This window comes from Coenobita brevimanus, chromosome 54 (genome assembly GCF_032717465.1).
Source record: "Coenobita brevimanus isolate Jiangsu-jjx chromosome 54, ASM3271746v2, whole genome shotgun sequence".
Taxonomy (NCBI): Eukaryota; Metazoa; Arthropoda; class Malacostraca; order Decapoda; family Coenobitidae; genus Coenobita; species Coenobita brevimanus.
In genome coordinates this window covers 33,194,039-33,220,212 of record NC_137007.1, presented here as the reverse complement: position 1 = coordinate 33,220,212, position 26,174 = coordinate 33,194,039, and positions in this window count along the sequence as shown.

Here is a 26,174-nt window from a genome sequence, read left to right as displayed (position 1 = left end):
TCCTTTCGGGGAATAGGGAGGGAACTGAGAGACACTTGTATAATCCGGGCACTGGAGTCACCTAGTTAAATCGGTCCCACCACTTGAGGGCATCCGTCGCCATCACTATACCTTCCTTAACCCTTTTACTGCGAGGACTTTCTCTTCTCAAGACTGTCTCTCTTCAGACGATATTATCAAGCACGAAAGGGACGCTTCGAACGGGAGAGGTTAAATGCAGACTTCCTTTCACTACAAGAGATCTTCCCAGGGCTGAATAAAATCGCCTGGGGGCAGCATGAAAAAATTACTCAAGACGTCACAGAGCTGGTAGACCACACACACACACACACACACACACACACACACACACACACACACACACACACACACACACACACAGCGAAAATATAGTCTGGTTCCTGGATGGGTTGGCACCATTGAGGGACTGCCTTCTATTTCCACACACTTAAAATGGACGAGGTACTTCATGCTAGCCTCCTATACCACCCTGCCCATTATTCTACCATTACAAGCCCCTGTCTGTCTTTAACCCATTAATATATATCATGCTCGGACTGGGAATAGGTAAAAGCGGCCACTGGGAATTTTTTTTTTTATATTCCTAACGCATCGAAGAAACAGTACTGAAATAAAAGGAAAATAGGACAACTTTTCAGGTAAGCCAATTAACAATGATGGAGGGACTGAGACGCTAAATGCAGACACCTGAGTATGGTAAACAGAGGGTGGTCCGTAAATAGCGCTACACAAGCAACTAATCTAGAGGTATTATACGTGTTGCGGGAACGGTTCAGTCTGCTGGTGTGGGCGCGGATGTGGCAGTGGGAGTGGGGAATCAATGAATGGTGCAGGGCAGACAACAATAATAACGATGACTATGAAGTCCCCACAACATAGGAGATATCACCCGGGGAAATGGAAGACAAGCGCTATATTTATGTACAACGGTGTGTGAAGAAAGATATATTTTCGGTGAGAGAGAGAGAGAGAGAGAGAGAGAGAGAGAGAGAGAGGCCACCGTAGGGAAGATGTTAAATTACCTGACTCCATCTTAACTCTTACAGGCTTCAATTCTCAAATCGCGCCTCCTTGTATCTATTCCATCTATTTGTCTATTTATCTGTCTCCATCCACCTATCCCTCCAATTAACCCATCTATCTATCAACCCATCCTCTTCATCTATCTATCTCTATCAATCTATCCAATTCATCTATCTTGCTATCCATCTATCTATATCTACTTATCCTTCCACCCACTCCATCGATCTGCTATCTACATTATTTCTCTGTCCATCCATCCATCTACCTATCAATCTTTCCGTATCTATGTATATCTATCCATCCATCCAGCAATCAATTTACCTGTCTATATCTATTCATTAATCTATCTAGCTACGTATCTATCCCTAAACACCCACCCAAACACAAGTCTCTCGTTTTCTAACTACCCACGTCGAGAGAAGGTGCGAAGGGGAGACCAAGGTAAAAATCACAAATTCCCCGTGAAGCCGCTGGGTTTAATGGGGACTGGAGGGGCTTAGGGTGGGGCAGATCACGGCTTAGCGAGGGGGTGTGGTGGTGTGGCGAAATATTACCAAGGATGAGAGGGGTTACTTAGCTGTATGGAGTGTAATGTACACAATCGTTAGGGGACATTAGTGTTTGCAACTGACTGACGAGAACGTGGTGGTGGTGGTGGTGGTGGTGGTGGTGAGGATTTGACTGATGATGATGATGATTAATTTGCCACATAACTTTACACCATGCCAACAGGAGTAAGAAAAAAATAAATAAAAAAGTACTTCATCTTGAATATTCCTTTTCAAACACGTAATAAAATAAATAAAAAATAATCATAAGCATACGTCACCTTGTTATTTCCTACACTGACTAAAGTAACATGGCATCCACAGGCCCAACACAGCAGCAATAAAGCAAAAGCCAGACAACACATCACAAAATCGACTCAACATAGCACCCAACACAGCATCAAAGAGGACCAGCACAGCAAGAGACATGGGGGGACTAAACAGACGACGTATGAGGCCTGTGGTTATGTTAGTATCCCAGTGCCTGTTCTCACTACTGAAACCACCAGCACAGATAAGACCTAACACAGCACTAACAAAGCATCTTGGAAGAAAACGAGAACCCAATGGAGCACCAGTGAACGCCTAACTTTAACAACACATCATAAAACCCAACATAGGCCACACGAGCGCTCGGAGAGCTAATGGAGCATCCGGAAACTAACATAACTTCAAAGTACACAGCAAACACAGCATAACGTCATCCAAACAGCCCAACACAGCAAACTACAAGGGGAGCTCAACAGCAGATGAGCGAGGCCTGCGTTTCAGTAATTGCCCCAGTGTCTATCTCCATTATTGAACCCAGCAACAGGGAGACCGAACACAGCACCAAGGCAGCACAACACACCACCAACGAGGCCCAGCACAGCAACAGGGAGACCGAACACAGCACCAAGGCAGCACAACACACCACCAACGAGGCCCAGCACAGCAACAGGGAGACCTAAACACAGCACCAACGAAGCCCAACACAGCAACAGGGAGACCGAACACAGCACCAAGGCAGCACAACACAGCACCAACGAGGCCCAACACAGCAACAGGGAGACCTAACACAGTACCAAGGCAGCACAACACAGCACCAACGAAGCCCAACACAGCACCAAGGCAGCACAACACAGCACCAACGAAGCCCAACACAACAACAGGGAGACCTAGCAGAGCACCAAGGCAGCATAGCACAATGATGAGTCTAAACAAGAAACAGCAGAAACAAAGTCAAATATAGTTCAACACGCACTAAAACAGCCAAACCGAGCATTAATATAAATGTAAACGAAAAAAAACACGCACACGATAAAGAAAACCCAAAATTATAGCATCCAGGAGCCCAAAACAACCCCACGAAAAACAAAACAACACAGCATCAAGAAAATCCAACATAACCCAACACAGCATCAATAAAATCCAACATAACCCAACACAGCATCAATAAAATCCAACATAACCCAACACACCATCAAGAAAATCCAACATAACCCAACACACCATCAAGAAAATCCAACATAACCCAACAAAGCATCAAGAAAATCCAACGTAACCCAACAAAGCATCAAGAAAATCCAACATAACCCAACAAAGCATCAAGAAAATCCAACATAACCCAACACAGCAACAAGAAAATCCAACACAGACCAACACAGCATCAATAAAATCCAAAATAACCCAACACAGCACCAATAAAATCCAACATAACCCAACACAGCATCAAGGAGACACAACACAGCATCACGGAGAGCCAGCACAGCACGGCACAGGAGGAGACAAGAGGAGGCTAAACACAGGACGAACGAGGCCCGCGTTTCAGTAATTACCCGAGCGAATTCCCCATTTCTGAACACAACAGCAGTGATGAAATATAACACAGCAGTAACACAGCACCCAAAACAATAAGAGCACAGCATAAGGGAACCCCAACACAAAAAAAAATAAATAAAAAACAGCAAACAAAAAGTCAAACATAGTCCAACGCTGCAGAACACACACACACACACACACACACACACACACACACACACACACACACACACACGACAAAGAAAGCCCAAAATAACAGCATCCGGAAGCTTAACACAGCACCATGAAAGACAATAACACAGCATCGAGACAAAACAACATATAACGAGACATAAAGCAACACAGCAACAAGCAAGTCCTTCAAAGCATCGTCAAAGCCAAACACAGCATCGCAGAGGACCAGCACAGCACAGGATGACAAAATAACACAGCATCGAGACCAAACCACACAGACCGAGACACAAAAGCAACACAGCATCAAGAAAGTCCAACACAGCCCAACACAGCACCAAGGAGACCCAACACAGCACCAAAGAGAACCAACACAGCCCAACACAGCACCAAGGAGACCCAACACAGCACCAAAGAGAACCAACACAGCCCAACACAGCACCAAGGAGACCCAACACAGAACCAAAGAGAACCAACACAGCCCAACACAGCACCAAGGAGAGCCTGCACCCAACACAGAACCAAGGAACACCAACATAGCCCAACACAGCACCAAGGAGACACAACAAAGCACCAAAGAGAACCAGCACAACACCAAATAGACCTAACACAGCACTAAAAGAGAGCCAACACAGCCCAACACAGCACCAAGGAGACCCAACACAGCACCAAGGAGAGCCAGCACAGCACAGCACAGCACAGGAGGAGGCAAGGCGAGGCTAAAGACAAGACGGACGAGGCCTGTGTTTCAGTAATTACCCCAGCGTCTGTCTCCATTACTGAAACCATATTTGTGTGTGCCTCTCTCCTCTGTCTCCGACGAGGGTTATTGTTTCTCGCTGTCAGTCCTCTTAGTGTTTCTCTCTGCTTTCCTTTTGGCTGGCTGTCTCTTTCAATCTTTTCTGCTGCGCTTCCTCTTTCAGTCTTTCTAGATTGTCGTGCGTTTCTCTCTTTCTCTCTCTCCTCTTTTCACATTCTCTTCTTAGTTTTCACTCTATATCTCACTGCTTTCCTTTTACTGGCTCCCTTTTGCAGTCTTTTCTGTTACGCTGTCTCTCATTTCTTCTAATTTTTCGTGTTTCTTTTTTCTTCTTTTGGTTCATCAAGTTTTTTATTAGTCCCCTTTGTCCTTCTGTTTACTCTTCTCTATTGGCTGTCTGTTTCAATCTTTTCCTGTTGTGCTGTCTTCTTCAATTTAGGTTTTTCTCTGCCTTCCTTCCACTAGCTGTGTTCCAGTCTTTTCTGCTTTGCTAACATTTCTACCATCCTCAATGTATCTCTCAACTTTCTGCTTTCTTCTACTAGCTGTCTGTTTCGATCTTTCTACTGTGCTGTCTCTTCTGCTTTCCTAGTATTCTGTCTGTTTTCTTTTTTGATAGTGGTGATTATAAATTTTTTCTTGTCTGTTCTTTTAGAGGCACTCTCAGTTTTACTTTTCGTTTTGTTACTGTCTGTCACCTTTAAAATTTTCCGCAAGTCTTTTTAATTAAACTTTATTATTTTGTATCTGAGAGAGAGAGAGAGAGAGAGAGAGAGAGAGAGAGAGAGAGAGAGAGAGAGAGAGAAAATAAAAAAATATGGAAAGAAGTGAAGGAAAGATTATGGGAGTGTTTGACCATAAAAACAATTTTTATGATTCCAATAAAATGAAACCACTCCATCCATCCATCCATCCATACAACTGACTTGATCTTGTATTTCTCTACGTATATACATCATTCAAAACAAATTTCCACCCATCCAACCAACCATCCACCCATAACTACATTTTCCTTCTCTATACACATATCTAACCACACTCTCCAACCAACCCTCCACCCAACCCATTATCTATCCATATCATCCTTTCATTTACCTACTTGCTCATTAATCAGTTTAGTGAGGTATTCTTCAGTCTACCACCAAAGATTTTATTTAACATCAGACAGACCTCAGCTAGCGAAGGGGGTTGATGAACTGTATACCTAGCTCCTCAACATACAGCATTTTCCTCTTAAGGTATATGTAATCGACTGGTAACTGCAAAAATGAGCTAAAATACGTAACCGGTTTAAAGATATTCAGCCTAACAATATATTTCTGTCTATTCACTCATCACCTTACCCTTGCATCAAAAAAAAAAAAAAAAAAGTACGGCAATAATAATAATAATAACAATAATAATAATAATAACAAACTCAAAACACGTTCGTCGACCGCGTACCTGCGTCCTGCCAGCACACCTTTCATTACGTACTGCACATATCGACATGGCCTTTCATTTATCATCTTTTCCTTCAGGTCATAACATTTCTAGATTCTGTTAGAGGGCGGGAAAATGGGCGGGGTGGGTGGAGAGAGGTGGGCGGAGTATGTGATGAAGGGCTGGTGGGATGGGCGGGGTGGGTGGAGAGAGGTGGACAGGAATAGATGGAGAGGGGTGGGTGAGGATGGGCGGAGTGGGTGGAGAACGCTGGATGGGTTTAGCGGGGTGGGTGGAGAGGGGTGGGTGGGATGGGCGTAGTGGGTGGAGAGGGGTGGACAGAATGAGCGGTAGTAGTAACAGAGCTGGGTGGAGGAAATAATACCCTCTGAAAATAGGGACAGTATATTCGCCTTTATACACGTGACGGTAGTTTAATCCAGACATTTCTCCAAGCACAGGACGAACAAGGAGAAACTAAGCACGCGTCGCTCTCACATGGGTTACCTTGAGGCTCGGTATAAGAAAAGAAAGGGAAAATGACTCAACTGAAATGAGAGAGAGAGAGAGAGAGAGAGAGAGAGAGAGAGAGAGAGAGAGATTTAGCATGAAGTGGACTGGGAGGGGCCGGCTGCTTCGCTTCATTGGTCAGGCTTGTCGCAGAGAGAGAGAGAGAGAGAGAGAGAGAGAAACTGCCCCAATTGAACGGTAAGGGGGGGGGGCCTAAAGTAAGAGAAAATTCAACATAGAGTGGGTGGAGCCTGGTTGATTCACTTGATTGGTCTGGACTGTCGCAGAGCAGGGAGGAAGGGAGAGGAGGGAGGGAGGGAGGGAGGGAGAGAAGGAGAGGAGAGAGGCATGGAGAGAGGAGAGGCGGGGGGAGAGAAGGAGAGGAGGGAGGTGGAGGACAAGGATGTATGGAAAGCGTAGGGAGGGGGGGGGACAGAAGGGAAGCGTGGAGAAAGGAGGGAAGGGGGAGGGAGGGAAACCTGAAGGGAGGATGGAAGGAAGGAGGGAGAATGGAAGGAAGGACTGGACAGGGATAGAGGGAAGGGGAAGGTAGGGAACGAGAGACAGATGAAGATAAGAGGGAAGCAGGGAGAGAGGGAGGGAAGAAGCACTGCAGGGTGGGAGATAGATGGAGAGAAAGAAGATATGAGACAGAGAGGGAGGGAGGGAAGACTAGAGAGATAGAAAAGGGAGGGGACAGCTGATAGAGATGCAAAGATGAAAAGGGCGGGGGACGAGGAGAAGAGTTGAAGGGGGAGAAGGTGGGATGGAAATGTGGAGAGAGAGAGATGCGTAAGGCAGGAGGAAAGGAGGGAAAGAAGATGAAGTCAGATGAAACAGGAGGGGGAGGGAAGGAGGGAGACAAAAGAAGGTGAGGAGGGGAAAAGGAAGATGAGGATGAGGGAGGGAAGGATGGACAGATAAAGGGAGGAAAGATGGATGGAAGGTTGGACAGAAGGGAAAGAGAACGAGGAGAAAGGAAAGGAAAGAAAAGGATATAGAGAAGGAGCGACTGCTTGGAGAGAGGGAAGGGAAAATGAAAAAATGAAGAGACACAGAATAAGAAAAAAAAAAAAAAAACAGATACGTGAGGGAGGAGGGAAGAAAGAAGGGAGGAGGAAATGGAGGAAGTGACAGGGTGGAGGAACGTTGGGGGGGGGGAGAAAAAGGCAGGAGGAAGAGAAAGACACGAGGCAGGAAGAAGGGAACGTAGGAAAAAGAAGAGGGAGAGGAAAGGGGGAGGGAGTGAAAGACGGAAGCACAGGCAGAGATTTTTGGCCCATCCTGTCGCACAAGAGGGAAGGTAGGAAAGATGAAGAGGAAGGGAGGAGGAAGGGGGAGGAGGTAGGCAGGGAGAGAGATGGGGAAGGACAGCAGGGAGGGAAGGGGGGAGGGAAAAATGGTTCATCTTGTTGCAGGAGGGGGAGGAGGAGGTGGCAAAGTTGGATGGAAGAGGAAGGAGAGAAGAGGGAGGAGGAGGCGGAGAGAGTGAAGAGAAAATTGGCTAATCTTGTCGCAGAGGAGGAGGAGGAGGAGGAGGAGGAAGAGGAAGAGGAAGAGGAGGGGGAGGAGGAGGAGGAGGAGGAGGAGGAGGAGGAGAGAGAGAGAGAGAGAGAGAGAGAGAGAGAATTTCAGCACCCAACCTCTCATCATTACACCTAATCCACCTACCTACCCAACTACCCACCCACCTACCCATCATACATACTCATCTACCTATCTAAGTAGGCACTTATTCAAATTTATTTTCCCTCAGTCTCCCACCTAAGCACTCACCCATCATAAAAATCCTTCCTTTCACCTACTGTACATACAGCCCTTTCGCCCACCTAACCACTTAAATACCCACTTATCCACCTAATAACCCACCCCCATCTAAATATCCACTCCCCTACCCACCTAAAAAAACACCAATCCACTAAAACCCACCCACCTACAATATTTACTCAGCTACCTACCCACTTCCTACCCACCACTCACCCACCTATCCACCCACCCACCTGCCCACCTAAATGCCCACCTATTCACCCTTTTACTTGGCCACCTAGCGGGGCTTCAGAAGAGGGAGGCTGGGTAGATTTAATCCCAGTAATGGAGGGTGACACGTTGCCTCGATTTTTTTCACTCTCTCTCTCTCTCTCTCTCTCTGTTTCCTTTCACAGTCTCTCCATTAACTCGATTTTCCCTAACTGTCTTTCCCCCCTAATTACGTTTTGCCTTTACTTGCTTTCCCCTCTTTTGCTCATTTTTATATTACCCCTCTCTCTCTCTCTCTCTCTCTCTCTCTCTCTCTCTCTCTCTCTCAAAACAGACGGCAGGTATCATTATAACTGTCTCCCCACACTCTTTTCATCATCATCATCACCACCATCACCACCACCACCACCACCATCGTATCCAAATTTCTCTTTTATTCCAGACTCCCAATGGGGCAAGAGATCGTGTTCACATCGCGTTCGGGTCAGGTATGTAGCATCAACATAGCGGTACTTTATTTATGTAGTGTTTTGTGAGGCAGAGACTGACCATAATACGTTGTCTGTTTTAGAAGAATCCAGTTAGCGAATTTTGCTCTCTGGCATTATTGCTATACTCGGAAGATGGTGTGTATGTGTGTATATATATTGAGAGAGAGAGAGAGAGAGAGAGAGAGAGAGAGAGAGAGAGAGAGAGAGAGAGAGAGAGAGAGAAGGTAAGTGAGAAAGAAGAGGATGAGAGAGAGAAAGCAGAGGAAATAAGCGAGACGGAAGACAAAACGAGTGAGTGAGAGAAAAGAAAGTGAGCGAGTGGAAGAAAATCGTGGAAAGTAAGTGAGGTAATCTAACTAGAACTCTTATTTCCACTTAACAGCCACTTACACCCCTTTTAAGGCGACCAGGGTGACAATACACACACACACACACATACAAAGAGAGAGAGAGAGAGAGAGAGAGAGAGAGACTGTACTGAAGTGATAAGCTGAAAGTTTGAGCGAAATCCAAGAAAAAAAAAACTAAAAAACACAGCTAAAAACTCGATCTTTTAAAGCAGGTGTGAATGCGAGAACCTTACGTGTGAAAGTGAGAAAGTAAGGTGTGTGAAAGGGAGAAAGAGAGGTGTGTGAAAGTGAGAAAGTAAGGTGTGTGAAAGTGGGGAAAGACAGGTGTGTAGCGAGTGGTGTGTGTGAAAGTGGAGAAAGAGAGGTGTGTAGTGAGCGAGCTGTGTGAAAGTGAGAAAGAGAGGTGTGTAGTGAGTAAGGAATGTGAAAGTGAGAGAGGTGTAGAGTGAGTGAGGCGTGTGAAAGTGGAGAAAGAGAGGAGTGTAGTGAGTGAGCTGTATGAATGTGAGAGAGGTGTCTAGTGAGTAAGGTGTGCGAAAGTGAGAGAGGTGTATAGTAAGGTGTGTGAAAGTGGAGAGAGGTGTGTAGTAAGGTGTGTGAAAGTGAGGGGTGTGTGTAGTGAGTGAGGTGTGGAGTGAGTGAGGTGTGTGAAAGTGAGAATGTGAGGTGTATGAAAGTAAGAAAGTGCGGTATGAGAAAGTGAGAAAAAAGATGCATCCAAAAGAAGCCTCAGCTGTGAGAAAGTGAGGTTTTTGAAAGAGTAAGAAAGCGAAAATACAAAACAGCCTTCAAAAAAGCATGAGGTATTAGGAAAATGGTTACCAGTGTGTGTGTGTGTGTGTGTGTGTGTGTGTGTGTGTGTGTGTGTGTGTGTGTGTGTGTGTGAGAGAGAGAGAGAGAGAGAGAGAGAGAGACTTAAAAAAAGCAAGATCTCCCCCCACAGGCAAGTCAGAACAGCAAAAAATGGGAAGCACTCTACGCAGGTGTGAGAGAGAGCCAGTGGGGTGCGAGAAAGTGAGAGAGAGAAAAGAGCAAAATCCACCCAAAGAGCAAGGAAGTAGGAACACAGCAAAAATGGACAGCGCTCTAAGCAGGAGGTATCGGCTAAGTTTTTCTAAGTTTCTGATCCTTGCTCCCCTCCCTCCTCCCTCGACTCCTCCAGAAGTTCCTGACGGGCGGGGGGGTTAGCAGGGAAAATTATGAGGGGCTTGGGGCACATCCAGGACAAGTGTTGGGGGGTGGGGAGGGGTTGGGGAGTTAAGCTTGCGAGCGAGGTTAGGTTGATGTGGTGGGGTTTGGATGACTGGGGGTGCTGTCATTCTTCTTCTTGCAGCTCTTCTTTTTCATATAATTTTTCTTAACTGATACGAGGGCATGGGGGCAATTCCAGGGCAAGTGTGTGAGGGGAGGAGGTTAAGCTGGGGGGGGGGTGGAGGTTGAGCTGGAGAGGAAGGTTAGGTTGGTGTGGTGGGATTTGGGTGGGGTGGGGATACTGACTTTTCTTCTTTCACTTTTTTTCCTACATTTTTTTCTTGCATTTCCTCATCTGCCTTTACTGATTTCTTCTGACTGATACAAGAGCATGGGGGCAATTCCAGGAAAGTGGGAGGTGGATGAAGGGGGGAAGGTGTGCTGAAAAAGATGGGGGGGGAGGGTCAATCTAAATAAGGGTTTGGGTTGGTTGCGGAGGTTGAATATTTATCTTTATAGCTCCATCACGAACGTAGGATCCCTGGCTAGGCTACTTTGTCTACGCATGTACGTTAAGTGACCAGTCGCTAACCCTTGAGTGGCATTATCACCGATCCTTTTTTACTGATCACTGGGAAACTGGAGGTCTGAAGTTTACAAGACCAAAGTGACAGGTAACATTGTCTGAAATCTTATCTGCTTTACCCTGGTGAATGTCAAATTATTTTACTCGTCACAGATAAACCTCACTATACTCGTATAAGCTAGTCATGAGTCGCTACGTTCAAGGTAAGGCAGAACTGGACTGGGTGACGGGTGGACTGTGTGACGCGTGGATCGAATGACGGGTGGACTGGATGACGGCCGGACTGGGTGACGGGCGGACTGGGTGACGGGTGAACTGGGTGACAGGTTGTACCCATTCACATTCCTCTAAAACCACACCCAAAAAATGTACCTTTACCCAAATTTTAGGGAAAATTCATTTAAAATCCTTCCTCTAATCCACTCTACACACTTTACACTCAAACTTCACTTTATACTCAACCCTCACTTTACACTCAAACTTCAATTTATACTCAAACTTCACTTTACACTCAAACTTCACTTTACAAACTTCGCTTTACACTCCAACTTCACAGCATCCAAAACGCAAGCCACGAATTCCCCGCCTCCCACAGCAGATGACTTTAGGGAACTTCAAGCAGCGGCAGATTCACTTACCTCAACTTAATCCCACTTATATTCCATCGCTTCTAATTGCATCCCAAACTTGGCCCAAACTCAGGAGGACCACTGTCTTGAGTTTCTTTGTCTCGCGTTACGTGGGAAGCGCGGAGGATGGCGAATGACTTTTTACATTTATTTTCGTTTTCGTTTTTCTTTTGTACAGACTGAGGTGAAGGACCCCACGAGACGTACACACACACACACACACACACACACACACACACACACACACACACACACACACACACACACACACACACACACACACACACACACACACACACACACATTTAATCAGTAACGCACCTCAAAATAACGAGAAAAAATAGTAATGATAGCTACAGTCACATTAAAAACAACAACGCCAGCACTAATTCCCACAAAACACAGCATAAAGTATATAATCCCAGGAATAATAACCAGGAATAACCCTTTAAAAATAACAATAAACTACTAATTCCTCTCTCTCTCACCACCAATAACATTACACAGCCGACTAAATCCAGCGGTAAAGCCAGAAAAGCCGGAACATAAAGCCACTTCCCCCATGCCACCCAAAGCCCGCCTGGGCCTCAGAGATAAAGCCACTCTCTCTCTCTCTCTCTCTCTCTCTCTCTCTCTGGGTACTGTTACCTCATACTCATTTTCGTATTCTCTCTCTCTCTCTCTCTCTGGGTACTTTTACCTCATACACATTCTCGTACATTCTCTCTCTCTCTCTCTGGGTACTTTTACCTCATACACATTCTCGTACATTCTCTCTCTCTCTCTCTCTCTCTCTCTCTCTCTCTCTCTCTCTCTCTCTCTCTCTCTTTCGTGACAGTGGAGAAAAGGCTATGAATATTTTTTCCGAGTTTATAAATTTCCATTCTCTCTCTCTCTCTCTCTCTCTCTCTCTCTCTCTCTTCTCTCTCTCTCTCAACGCGGCAATGGGAAAAAAGTAAAATAAAATGTTCACACCTAGATCTGTTTTTTTATTTTATTTTTTATTTTTTTCAGTCTATACGGTTGAAACTGAGAATGTTTTAGGCCACTTGGGGTTTATAAATAACTACTATTTTTGTATCGTTCGGATATCATTAGGGTTCTCTTTGATATTACAGTCTATCTGTCTATCTATCTATCCATCAATCAATTCATTGTTATTATTACTGTTATTATTATTATTATTATTATTATTATTATTATTATTATTATTATTATTATTACTACTACTACTACTACTACTCTACTATTAATAAAACTCCTCCTCCTCTTCCTCCTCCCCATCATCATCATTCATGTCCTCTTTCTCCTTCCTCAAGCTAATCTTCTGCTCCTGCCCATCCTCATTATTATCTTTTTCTTCCTCCTCCTCCTCCTCCTCCTACTCTGTCACATATCTCCTCCTCTATGTCTTCCTCCTCCTCCTCCTCCACCTCGCATCTCTCCCCCTCCCCTCCTCCTCTATCTCAATTCTATCTCTTTTTTCTTCCTCATCCTCTTTCCTGTACTAATTCTTCATACGCCCATTTCTCCACTTTTGCAATTCCTCCTCCTCCTCAACTTCCTCCTCCTCCTCCTCCACCACCGAACATCCTCTTCTTCCACCTCCTCCTCACGCCTCCTCATCCTCCCCTTTTAACTCCATCTTAGTTCCATCATACAGTATTTCTCTTCCACATCCTCTTCCCCACTCTTAACTTCTACCTCTCCTTCTTTTATATAATCCTCTTTCACCTCCACCACTTCCTCCTCCTCCACCACCACCAAACACACCCCCATCCCTCCACCTTCACCCCCAGCACCGACCCCCCCCCCCACTTCCGTCTCGAGTAATTTATATTTTTCGTCACAAATTAATGAAGTTCCCGGAGAAATAATTAAGAAGGAGCATCATCAATTGTGGACGCTCACCTCACCACCCTTCACATCCTCCTGTTGCACTCTTGGCACCTCTCTCTCTCTCTCTCTCTCTCTCTCTCTCATCCTTTGGTTTGTGTTTTACTATTATTTTCTTCACCCACATCAATTCCCCATTACTCTCTCTCTCTCTCTCTCTCTCACACACACACACACACACACACACACACACACACACACACACACACACACACATTCTGCAGGAACTCATGAATGTATAAATGCGACCATCAGATTAAATTTTTACTGATACCAAATCTGGAGGAAAAAATACGAGTATAAATGAGATTTCTGATAACTGAATTTACCTTTATAACTAATCAAATTCCGGCAGTAAGATTAGGATAGGTAGGTAGGTAGGTAGGTAGGTAGGTAGGTAGGTAGGTAGAGAGAGAGAGAGAGAGAGAGAGAGAAAGAGAGACAGACAGACAGACAGACAGACAGACAGACAGACAGACAGACAGACAGACAGACAGACAGACAGAGACAGAGACAGAGAGAGAGCCTACTTAACTCTACCTCAGTTGTTTCGAAGTTCAATATTCAAGTGACCTTTCAGTGTCTCAAGTATTCTCAAGGTAGGTGATGGTTCATTTACTTAGGCATCTTAGAAGTTCTGTAGGACTATGAGTAGGCGTCACAGAGGGGGAGGGAAGGAGGTAGGGAGCAGGGAAGACAGAAGGAGGTAGGGAGGAGGAAAGACAGAAGGAGGAAGGGAGGAAGGAAGACAGTAGGTAGGGAGGAGGGAAGACAGGAGGTAGGGAGGAGGGAAGACAGAAGGAGGCAGAGAGGAGGGAAGATGGAAGGAGGTAGGCGGCACGGAGGATGGAAGGAGGTAGGGAGGGACGATGGAGGAAGGCAGGGAGGAGGGACGATGGAAGGAGGCAGGGAGGAGGGACGAAGGAAGGAGGTAGGGAGGAGGGAAGACAGGAGGGAAGAGGGAAGGAGGTAGGGAGGAGGGAAGATGGTAGGAGGTAGGGAGGAGGGAAGATGGTAGGAGGTAGAGAGGAGGGATGGGGGAAGGAGGACGACAGGAGGGAAGGAGGTAGACAGGAGAGATGAGGGAAGGAGGTAGGAAGGCGGGAGGAGGGGAGAATGACGAGGAAGATATGGAAGGAAGGACGAAATATGAGAGAGAGAGAGAAGTGTAGATAAAATAAGGGGGTAGGAAGAAGAGAGAAGAAGGGGAAGAAGGTAAATAAGAGAAAGGAAAGGGACAAAAGAATGAAAAGAAGGGAAGGAGAAAAGAAGTGAACGAGAGAAGGGCATGTAAAATAGGAAGGAGGTAGGACAAGGAAAGAAAAAGGAAAAGACGGGGGAGATAGGGAGGAGGGAGGAAAGAGAGGAAAGGAGTAAGGCAGGAATAATGGGAAGGAAGAAGAGTTGTACAAGAAGAGAAGGCGAAAAGGGAGATAATAGTAAAAAATTCCCTGTATATAGCTAAAAAAATGACCTAAGCTTAACCATCGTGGTGAAAGGGTTTTAGAGATCACCCTTTTAGCTTTCCAGTTGCTTAGGGATTCTCTCAGCTAAATTAAATCGATTGTATCTAGCCGTAATACCTAAGTCCTAATGCCACAGCTAAAGAGTTAAGGTGGTAACATGTCACAGCTAAAAAGTTACAGATGGTTGTTATGAATCACAGTTAAAGAGTTAAGAATGCTACCTGGTGCTCTGAATGCCCTAATTAGGAACAGAAAAAGGTGTGCAGAGGGGCTGTAAGGTAAGGTTAGCAGCGGTATTACCATAGGGATGTGAGAAGTTGGTGTGCAATGGATATGAAAAGTTAAGAGAAAGGGGTGATACTGCATGTGGGTACGGTAGGAAATGTATGGTGTGTGTGTGTGTGTGTGTGTGTGTGTGTGTGTGTGTGTGTGTGTGTGTGTGTGTGTGTGTGTGTGTGTGTGTGTGTGTGTGTGTGTGTGTGTGTGTGTGTGTGTGTGAGAGAGAGAGAGAGAGAGAGAGAGAGAGAGAGAGAGAGAGAGAGAGACAGACAGACAGACAGACAGACAAACAGAGACAGAGAGATGAGGGGAACTGACAGGAATAGTACCTCCTTTTTAACAGTCGATTGAGTAACTTTTCCTCACAGATGGTTAGGAAGGTGTGTGTGTGTGTGTGTGTGTGTGTGTGTGTGTGTGTGTGTGTGTGTGTGTGTGTGTGTGTGTGTGTGTGTGTGTGTGTGTGTGTGTGTGTGTGTGTGTGTGTGTGTGTGTGTGTGTGTGTGTGTGTGTGTGTGTGTGTAGTAAAAAATTTCTATAACATGATTGGGTATATTCTACTCATACGGTACGTCCTTATACTTGCAAATTACTCCTCTCAGATTTTAAGATTCTACTCAACTTAGTATGATGATGATGATGATGATGATGATGATGATGATGATGATGATGATGATGATGATGATGGTGATGATGATGATGATGATGATGATGAGGAGGAGGAGGAGGATTATGATGACGGTGAAAATAATGATGATATTCTACGAGATAAAGACAAAGACAGAAAAGCAGGAGGACTCCCATGAGAAGAAACAAACGTAAAGACAAAAGGAAGGACGCATTCAAGGAAGGGAATAACAGCAAGGAAAGAACTATAACAGGACATAAGGAAAAAAAAAGGAAAGACACAAGGAGAAGAAAGGAGTAAGGAAGGACGGAAGGGAGAAAAGAAGACAGCAAATGAGCTAGTCAGGAAGGAACTGAGGAAGGATGGAAAGGAGTAAGAAAGGGTGGAAAAGAGGACGAATGGAAGGAGAGAAGACAAGAAAAGAACTAGGAAACGAAGCAGAAAGGACAGGCATACTAAAGGAAGGAAGGAAGGTAGGAAGGCAGAAAGGAAGAAAGGACGAAAGGAAGGAAAGAAGGAAGGAAAAAAGGAAGGAAGGAAGGAAGGAGCGAACGAATGAGGGATTAAGGAGGGATGGAAGAAAGGAAGGACGAAAGGAAGAAAGGAAGGACGAAAGGAAGAAAGGAAGGAAGGAGGGACGGAAGGAAGGAAGGAAGGAACGAATGAGGGACTGAAGAAAGGAAAGCAGGAAGGAACGAACAAATGAATGAATGAACCAGAAAAGAACCAAGAAGCAAACAAGTGAATAATGAAGGAAGGTAGGAGGCACCAGACCCCTTCTTGACCCCCTCCAGGTGCTGAGCCGTCAAACTCACTGGACCAAAGGCAGACCATCACACTGCAGACCAATTTCATGACCCTTTTTACGTCCATCTTCTTTCACCTTATCGCCTTAGTTTATATTGACGCTGATTTTTTTTTTCATTGTAATGTTTTTTTTTTTTTTAACATTGCTGGAATTTATTTCAATGGTTTCTTTGATTAATACATTTGTCCAAAGTTTTGTCATTATCATCGCCATCACAAACATCATCATCATCATCATCATCACCATCGCCTTCGATCAGCATCATCACCATCATCACCACAACCATCAACATCACCATCATTATCATCATTATCAAAATCCATCATTATTATTATATTAATGTATTCATATTTTCATCCCATACATTTTTACATTTTGCATTGCTATTACCATTTTTTTTGTCTGTATTTCACTTGTTTTTTCTTCTCACTGGTATTTATAGAAGTCCTAAAATTCATCTTAATATTCATCTACTCATTTAATTTCGACGGCTTGAAAGATGAGTGAAGGTGTAATTCATTTAACTAGCTATACTGTCTGAGAAATCATCCTGCTCTCTCTCTCTCTCTCTTACACACACACACACACACACACACACACACACACACACACACACACACACACACACACACACAATAAACACGTATCTATGCAACGTCCAGAAGTTCCCAGAAATGAGTTACTGAATCTTTATCCCACCCGTTCTGGTCTAAAAGTCTCTCCCCTGCTAAATACATGCATTTGGCGATAACAATAAAAATAAAGTACAACATAGAGGTCAAGGAGGCAAAAAGAGCATAAAAGAAGATTACTGAACAGTGTCTCGCTCGAAAAAAAAAAAAAAAAAGTCTGAACGTACGAAAAACATTAAAAAAAATCATCGTGGTAGTGTTAAAAAAAAAAAATTAAAAAGGTTAAAAAAAAATAAAATAAAAAATAAAACTCACGATAGCAAAGGGAAAAAGGCCTTAGAAATAATAAAATAGCCAGATCCCCCACAATAATAAAACTAAGCCCAAAATAACTTTCCTTTATTACGAATGCAATAAAGTTACTCTATTAGGAAAGATTACACAACTTGCTGTAACTTTTTTCCTTGCCCACATCTTGAGTGAGAAATGGGTGGGATGATGAGGGGGTAGGAAGATGGATATGGTGATAGGACTGAGGGAGGAGGCTATGTAGTAAAGATGGGATGAGGGAGATAGTGAGGGAGGAATGGGAGAGGTGGAGGAAAAGGTAAGAGGGAGGGACGGGGGAGGGGGGAAAGGAAGAAGGGAGGAATACGGGTAGAGGAATAGGTGAGAGGGAGGGATAAGGGTGGAGGAAAAGGTGACAGGGAGGGAGAGGGGGCTGAGAGAGGTGGAAGGGAAGGTGAGGAGAGGGAATGGAGGAGGTGCAGAAAAAGGTGAGAGGAAGAGATCAACGAAGCGGAGGAAAAAGAGAGGAGGGATGGGAGAATTGGAGGAAAAAGTGGGAGAGAGGATAGAGGTGGAGGAAAAGGTGAGAGGGAGGAATGAGGGTGTCGGTAAAAAAGAAAAAAGGATAAAAATAACATAGAAAATATTAATGCGTTGTGTAAAAAATAAATCCCAAGTTTCTGGTCGAACATCAAAATCAAACTTGAGAGAGAGAGAGAGAGAGAGAGAGAGAGAGAGAAGCTGACAAATGGAGTGATGTTGAGTTAGAGGAAAAAAGAAAACAGGAAAAAAGGAGGATAAAATAAATCCATACGGGCATCGGTGTTCCTAAATCCGACATATCGTTTACCAGGAGCCCAATGAGAGGGAGGGTGAGGGGGTGGGTGATAAAGGAGGGGATGAGGTAATAAAGCAGGAGTGGTGGGGGAGGAGGGAGGAAGGAGTGGAGAAGGGGGAGAGGGAGGAGCGGTGGAAGGAGTGAAAAACAAAGGCAGGGAGATTGGTGGAGGAGGTGAGGGAATGGGAGGAGGGAATGAAGGAGGGAAACAAGGAAAGACAGAGAAAGGAGGAGGGGATGGAAAAGAGGGGATGTAGGAGGGCAGAGAGTGAGGGATGAGAGGGAGGGAAGGAAAGAAAGAAGAAGTGGAGGAAAGAAGGACGGAAGAAAGAGGAAAGAAAGGACAGAAAAGGAAGAGGATGAAAGGAGGAATTAAAAAAAAAAGTGATACGATGAAATAAACCATAGTTCTGAGAAACTGGGAGACGAGAGGAAGAGGAAAGGGGAGAGGAGGAAGAGGAAGGGGAGAGGAGCAAGAGGAAGGAAGATGGAGAAAGAGGAGGCAAAAAGGAAGAAGGAAGAAGGAATGGATGAGATACAGGAAGGAAGAAACTGGGGAGAGGGGGAAAGGGTAAGAAAAGAGGGGACGATTCAAGAAGAAACAGAACGGTGAAAACAGCTGGTAAATAGATAGACAGATAGACATATACAGATAGACACAGACAGATCGACAGACACAGAGAGACAAAAAGAGGGAGAGCAAGAGCAGAAACGTAATAAAAAATAAGGCGGGAGGAGGATGAGAGTAATGAAATATGAAGACAAAAGGAAATGACGGGAGAATAGAGAGGCATAGTGGCAATAAATGGAGCTGGAGGGAAGAAGAGAGATTGAGGGTGATAATGAGGGGAGATGGAAGAGAGTTCGGAAAGCAGGGACATAGGTAGGGACAAGGGAGGAAAGGAGGTAAAAGTGAAGGAAGCAGAAAGAAGGGAAGGAGGAAGAAAGAGGGTAGTAGAAAGAAAGGAAAAGTGGGACGAAAGAAAAAAGGAAGGGAGGAGGGAGGGAGGAAGGCAGACAAAGAAAGGAATGAAGGACGAAGGAAGGAAAGAATGAAGGAGGAGGAGAGGCAGGAAGGAGGAAGAAAGGAGTGGGGACAGAGAGGGGATGGAAGGACAGAAGGAAAGGAAGAGAGATGGAGGAGGAGGAGAGACGAGGGGAGAGAGGGAGAGCAGGGGCGGGAGGGGGAGAGAGATAGTAAACCAGGCGAGGCGAGGAAGCGGTTATGGGCTGCAGGCTAATAAGGGGAAACATTTATGGTGGTGGGGGGGGAAACAAACCCCCTCCCCCTCTCTCTCTCTTTCTCTCTCTCTTCGCCCATCCCCCTTTCCCTCTATATATTCCCCCTCTCCCTTCTTTCCCCCTTTGCAGCTACTTTCCACCCCTCTTATCTCTCCCTGACTTTCCTCCTCCCTTCATCAATCTCACTCTTCTTCCTTCACTCATTCCTTCCACCCTCCTTCTCCCTTCCTCCCTCCTCCCCTCCCTCCCTCCCTCTTTCTCTCTCTCTCTTCTCTTCCTTGTCCCATCCTCTGTCCTTATATTCTTTCTCCTCTCATTTCCTTCTTTACTTTCTTCTCTCTTATGTCCCTCCCTCCACGCCTCCAATCCTTCCTTCCTTCCTTTCTTTTCTTCTCTCTCCCTCCTCCTCCCTCCCTCCCTCCAATCCTTCCTTCCTTTCTTTTCTTCTTTCTCCCTCCTTCTCCCTCCCTCCTGATGCGAAGTAAAATTGTATTAAATGCGCGATATGATTGAGGGAGATGTTTTGTCAGGAAATTGTCATCTCCCTTCTTTCCTTCCTTTTTTCCCTCCTTTCTCTCCATTTCCCTTCTTTCCTTCTCCCTTCTTTCTCTCCATTTTCCTTGTTTCCTTCATTTATTCTCTCCAATTTCTTTCACTCCAGCTACTTGACTTTCCTACGTTCTTTCTCACTTCCTTCATTTTTTAAACTCTCTCTCTCTCTTCTTTTCTTTTCCCTCCTTCATTCCTTTCGTTTCTTCCTCCACTTCTCCCTCCTTTCTTCTCTCCCTCATTCTCTATCCTTCTCTCTCTCTCTCTCTCTCTCTCCTTCCATTTCTTTCTTCTCTTTCTGCTCCTCTATCTTCCTCTTCCCCCTCTCCTTTCCTCCAACAATGCCCCTGTCCCTTCCTCCCTCCTTCCATTTCTTTCTTGTCTCCCTCCTCCTCTATCTTCTCCCTCCCTCCCTCCATCCATCCTTCCCCCTCTCTCCCTCAATCCTAATGGGAGGTAAAATTGGACTAAATGGGAGGAATGATGGATAAAAAAAGACGAACTGTATATATATATCAAGACTCCTATCTTCTTTCGTTCCTTTCTTCCTTCTTTCATTTCTCCATTCTTTTTCCCTTTGTTTTCTTCCCTTTCCTTTTTACGCTCCTGCTTCCTTGCTTAATTTTTTCCCTCCCTTTCTCTCTCTCTCTCTCTCTCTCTCTCTCTCTCTCTCTTTTCTCTCTATTCCCTCCTCTCGTTCTCTCCTCCTCACTCTCTCACTTCCTCATTCCTCTCCCTTCATCCATCTCCTTCCGTCCCTCCTTCTTTCACCTCCCTCCACCCTCTCCTTCTCTCCCTCCCTCCCTCCCTTCAGAATCTTGATGGGAGGTAAAATTGAATTAAATGGGCAGGATGATGGATAAATGGGATGTGTTTATCAGGAGTTTGTCTTGTCTCTTTTCATTCTTTACTCTCTCTCTCTCTCTCTCTCTCTCTCTCTCTCTCTCTCTCTCTCTTTATTATTTTCTTTATCCTTTCCTCTTTCCTTACTTACTTACTTTTATTTATTTTCATCTTTCTTTCATCCTTTTTTTCTTTCCTTCCTACCTCTTGTTTTTACTTCTCTCCTTTCCTCCTTTTCTTTCTTTTCTTCTGGCATATCCTTTTCTTATTATTTCCTTCCTTTCTTCATTCGTTTCTCTTTCATACTCTCCCTCTTTCCTCTTTTCTTTCTCTTATCCTTTTCTCTCTTTCAACTTATCTAATCATCTTTCTTCCAGTTTCTCTCCTTTTGTCCTTTTTTCTTTCATTTCCTTCCTTCTTTACTCCTGTTTCTTCCTTTCCCTGTCATGTCTTTTTCTTTCCATTTCCTTCTTTCCATTCTTCCTTTTTTTCCTTTCATTGCTTCTCTCTTTCCATCTTTTCCTCATTCGTTCATTCCTTCTTACTTTCCATCCTCCTCTCTTCCATCTTTCATTTTTTTTTCCTAGTTCTTCTTCTTTTCCATCTATTCATTCATTCTTCAATTTCTTTTCCTCTCCCGCATCTTTTCCTGCCTTCCATTTTTCCTTGAATCACTTTATCACTTTTTTTTCCTTCCGTTTTTCTCCTCCTCCTATCCTTCCTAAATGCTCCCTTCCTTCCTTATTTCTGGTCATTCTCTCTTATCTACCCATTTCTCTCCATTCTTCTATCTCTTCCCCTTCTTCCTTACTTTCACTTTGTATTTCTTCTTCTTCCTTCATTCATATCAACTTTTTTTTTTTCTCTCTCTCTCTCTTTCTCTCTCTCACTCTCTCTCTCTCTCTCTCTCTCTCTCTCTCTCTCTCTCTCTCTTTCTCGTATCTTTTTCCATCGCTCTTTCGTTCATTCTCCTTCATTTAATTCATTATTTTTTTCCTATCTTTCCTTACTTCTTTCGTTCTATTTTTTTTTTCTATATCCTTCGTTTCCTTCTTTAACCTTCAAGTAATTCCTCTCTCTCTCTCTCTCTCTCTCTCTCTCTCTCTCTCTCTCTCTCTCTTTCCTTCCTTCATTTTCTCTCATAACTATCATTACATATTTCTTTTTTTTTTTTACCTTCTATTATATATTTTTTTAATTCTCTTTCACTTTCTTTCTCTTCATTTATTTTCATACTTTCTCATATTTCACTTAAATTTTCTTTTTTGTTCTGTTCGTTAAGCATATTTATTTCTTCCATTGTCTTCTCTTTACCTCTCTTTGTATTTTTTCCCCTCACACATTCCACTTTTTTCTTTCCTCTCAATTCCCTCTCTCTCTCTCTCTCTCTCTCTCTCTCTCTCTCTCTCTCTCTCTCTCTCTCTCTCTCTCATAACCTTTGTTCCCTCTCCGCATAACTCATCCTCCTCCTTACTTATCACTCACTCCTTTACCCTCTCCCATCCTCCCTCCCTCCCTCCCTCTCTCTCTCTCTCTCTCTCTCTCTCTCTCTTCTTCCCTCTTCAGCTTTCCCTTAATTCCTTCTACTTTCTCCCCACCTTTCTCCTTCTCTCCCCACCATTCTCCCCACCCTCTTTCTCCTACCCTCCCTTCCTCCTTCCGTCAAATACCTCTCCATTCTTCCTCCTATTCTCTCACTTATTCCCTGTTTTTCTCTCTTTCTCTCTCCATACTTCCCTACCATTCTTCTTCTCCCTCTCTTAGGCCTATTCACCCTCCTTCACCCTCCTCTCCCTCCCTTCTCCCTCCATCATCTTTGTCACCCTCCTTATCAGTCCTCTTTCCCTCCCCCTCTCCTATTGCCTTTCCTCTTTTCCCTCCCTCCCTCCTTCCTTTCTTCCCCTCTCTCCATCCTTCCCTGACATTTCCTCTTCCCTCTCCTACATCTTCCTTCTCTCTTCTCTCCCCTCTGCCAACGTAATATTATGAGATAAGAGCATTATTTCATACAATTTATCGTTATCTTTCTCCCCTTGTCTTTCATTTCTGTGTGTGTGTGTGTGTGTGTGTGTGTGTGTGTGTGTGTGTGTGTGTGTGTGTGTGTGTGTGTGTGTGTGTGTGTGTGTGTGTGTGTCGTGTTTTTATTAGTATACACCCGTGTGCTGGAAGTACGGCAGGTGTAATGTTTTGCTAGGAGCGCCTGTGTGGATCCATCTGACAGTGTTAAGAATAAAACGTAAAGAGTTTTTGTACAATTATAAGCTAACTTGGGGACGTAGAGCTTTGGAAAACGATAGGTCAGAGGTCAAGGTCATGTGGCAAGATCAACTGTGTCATTATCCGATTTAGACCAAACTGGGTGGAAAGGTTCAAGGTAAGACAAGGATGGAGGGATCAGATTTTGAAAAGTTTAGTCAGTCACAGCTCAGATTCGCAGCGCAAGGTCAGATGTTCAACCAATAACTCACGTTTTTATTTCATTTAAACCAAACTTGGCAAAAATACTGAGGGTCAACCAAGGATTCAATTTTGAGGAAAACGGGCCAAAGGTCAAAGTTGCAGAGTCAAGGCCAACTCAAAAATGTCAGATCCGATTTAGACCAGACTTAGTGGATAGGTTAAGGGTCAGAAAAGAATGAAGCAATTTGATTTTAAGAACAAATTGAAGGTGAAGGTTATAAGAAAAAATCAAGTGTTTCTCTCTCTCTCTCTCTCTCTCTCTCTCTCTCTCCAATTATCTCTTCCTCCTTCTCTTATCCACTCCCTAATGTAATTATAAGCCTCTCCCATTTATCTTCTCTCCCTCCTAGGCTACCCTTTTTCGTCTCTCCCTCTTCATCTCTTTCCTCTCTTCCCTCCCTCTCTTTCCTGCCTTCCCTCCCTCCCTCTCTCATTCCTCACTTCCCTGCCTTTCTCTTTACCCTCTTCCCTCCATCCCATTCTCCACTTCTCCTTCTTTCCCTTTCTCTTCATCGTACTCTCTCCTATCCTCTATCCTTCCACTTCATCCTTCCCTCCTCTCTACACTTCACTTGGCTCTTCCTCCATCTCTTCCTTCAATATCCTTCATTCATTCATTCTTTCCCTCCTTCCTTCCTTCCCTCCTCCCAATATTTCTCCTTCTCTCCCTTCCTTCATCTCGTTTTCTCTTCCTCCCTCATTCGTTTTCTTTCCAAGGATCTCTTCCATCTTTCATTTAATTCTTCTTTCATTCACTCATTTCAATCCTCCTTTCATCGGTTTCTCTCTCCCTCTCTCTCTCTCTCTCTCTCTCTCTCAATATCCTCTCCCCGTCATTCCTCCTCCCATCATTTCCTCCCTTTCTCCTTCGACCATTCTCTCTCTCTCTCTCTCTCTCTCTCTCTCTCATTTGCTCCCTGGCTCCTCCCTTCTGGCTCTATCAATTCCTCCCTCCCTCCCCTCCCTCACTACACAATAATACCATCACAGTTCCATGCTCTCTCTCTCTCTCTCTCTCTCTCCTCTCTCTCTCTCTCTCTCTCCACTCATCCTTCCATTAGTTCACTCACTCCTCGCCTCTCTCACTCTCTCACTTTCTCTCATTTTTTACCTGCCTCTCTTCCTCTGTCTCTCTCCTTTATTCCTGCATCCTACTTGCCTTCTGATCTGCCTGCCTTTACGTCTCAGTCCCAGCCTCTCTCTCTCTCTCTCTCTCTCTCTCTCTCTCTCTCTCTCTCTCTCTCCTTTCCCATGAGCTGACATTCCTGCCTCATCTCTGCCTGGCTCTCAATACATGACCGTATCACTCCCCGCCTTTCCCCTGCCTCTCCCATAACTCTCTTTTCCCGCACCCTGCCTCTCCCTTTGCCTCACCCTGCCTCTCCCTTGCCTCATCATGCTATCCCTTGACTCATCCTGCCTTTCCCTTGCCTTATACTGCCTATTCTCTGCCTCTTGTTGTTTTTACCCTGCCTCTTCCTTATCTCATCTTTGCCTCACCCTGTCTCTCCCTTGCCTTACCCTTCCTCCCCCATGCCATACCCACGATTCACTCCCACTAAAAGACATCACCCTACCCTGCCTATCACTTTCCTGCCTTACTCTCTGTACACGAATATATCACTCCTGCCTCTCCCCTACCTCACTTTACCCTGCCCTGCCTTTCACCCTTCCCTCATCCACCTCCCTCCCTCTCTCTCTCTCTCTCTCTCTCTCTCTCTCTCTCTCTCTCTCTCTCTCTCTCTCTCTCTTCAATACACTATCAACTATTACCTCTCATCCTTGCTTCTTCCATTTTCTTTCAGTTTTGGTGGGACGCAAGGGGGAGGTAAAATAAAAATAAATCTAACTCCTCCAATCAGACAAATCTCTCCTAAGAAAAAAATAAAACGTCAGGTGGAAAGAAGAATAAATTACGGCAGGTGTCACAGTCGAGAAATGATTAAACAGTTCACCTGGAGTACGTATTGGTAGTTTGTATTCTATTCTGGCTAAGGGAAGACAATTTTAATCAGTTTAGGAAAGACACCCCTCTCGAGTTGAAAATGGGTTGACCTGTGACTTGCCCTACATCATGATCACCCTACCTCACTCTATCTCACTCTGTCTCACCCTATCTCATTCTGTCTCAATCTATCTCACTCTGCCTCATCCTGTCTCACCCTGCCTCACCCTTTCTTAACCTGCCTCATTCTTCCTCACCCACAGTAAAAGATAACTTCATTCTCTTTCTCTCATCCTGCCTCACCCTCAGTGAAAGACTATCATTCAGAGTTCCCACCCTGCCTCACCCTCTTTTCACCGTGCCTCGCCTCCTTTACTCTGCCTCACCTTCTTACGGTACATTTTCCTTCCATCTCACGCTGCCTCACTCTTCTATCACTTCTGCTTCTCCGCAATAAACAACGCGCTCTCTCTCTCTCTCTCTCTCTCTCTCTCTCTCTCACTCACTCACACAAACACACACACACTAGCTTTCCTGCCTCCGCTCTGCCTCACCAACATTAATGGACATCAACTTAGCACTCTGCTCCCCCCCCCCTCTTCCTAGCCCCGCTCACCCTCTGCTTTACCCCTACCTCTCCCTGCTCACTCTCTGCCTTACCCCACCAACCTATCCCTGCTCACTCTCTGCCTTACCCCTACCTCTCCCTGCTCACCCTCTGCCTTACCCCTACCTCAACCTGCCTCGCCCTCCCCAAATAAAGAACAATTTTGCCCTTCTTGTCTCTCCCTGCCTGACCCTGCCTAAGGAAATGGACTACAGCA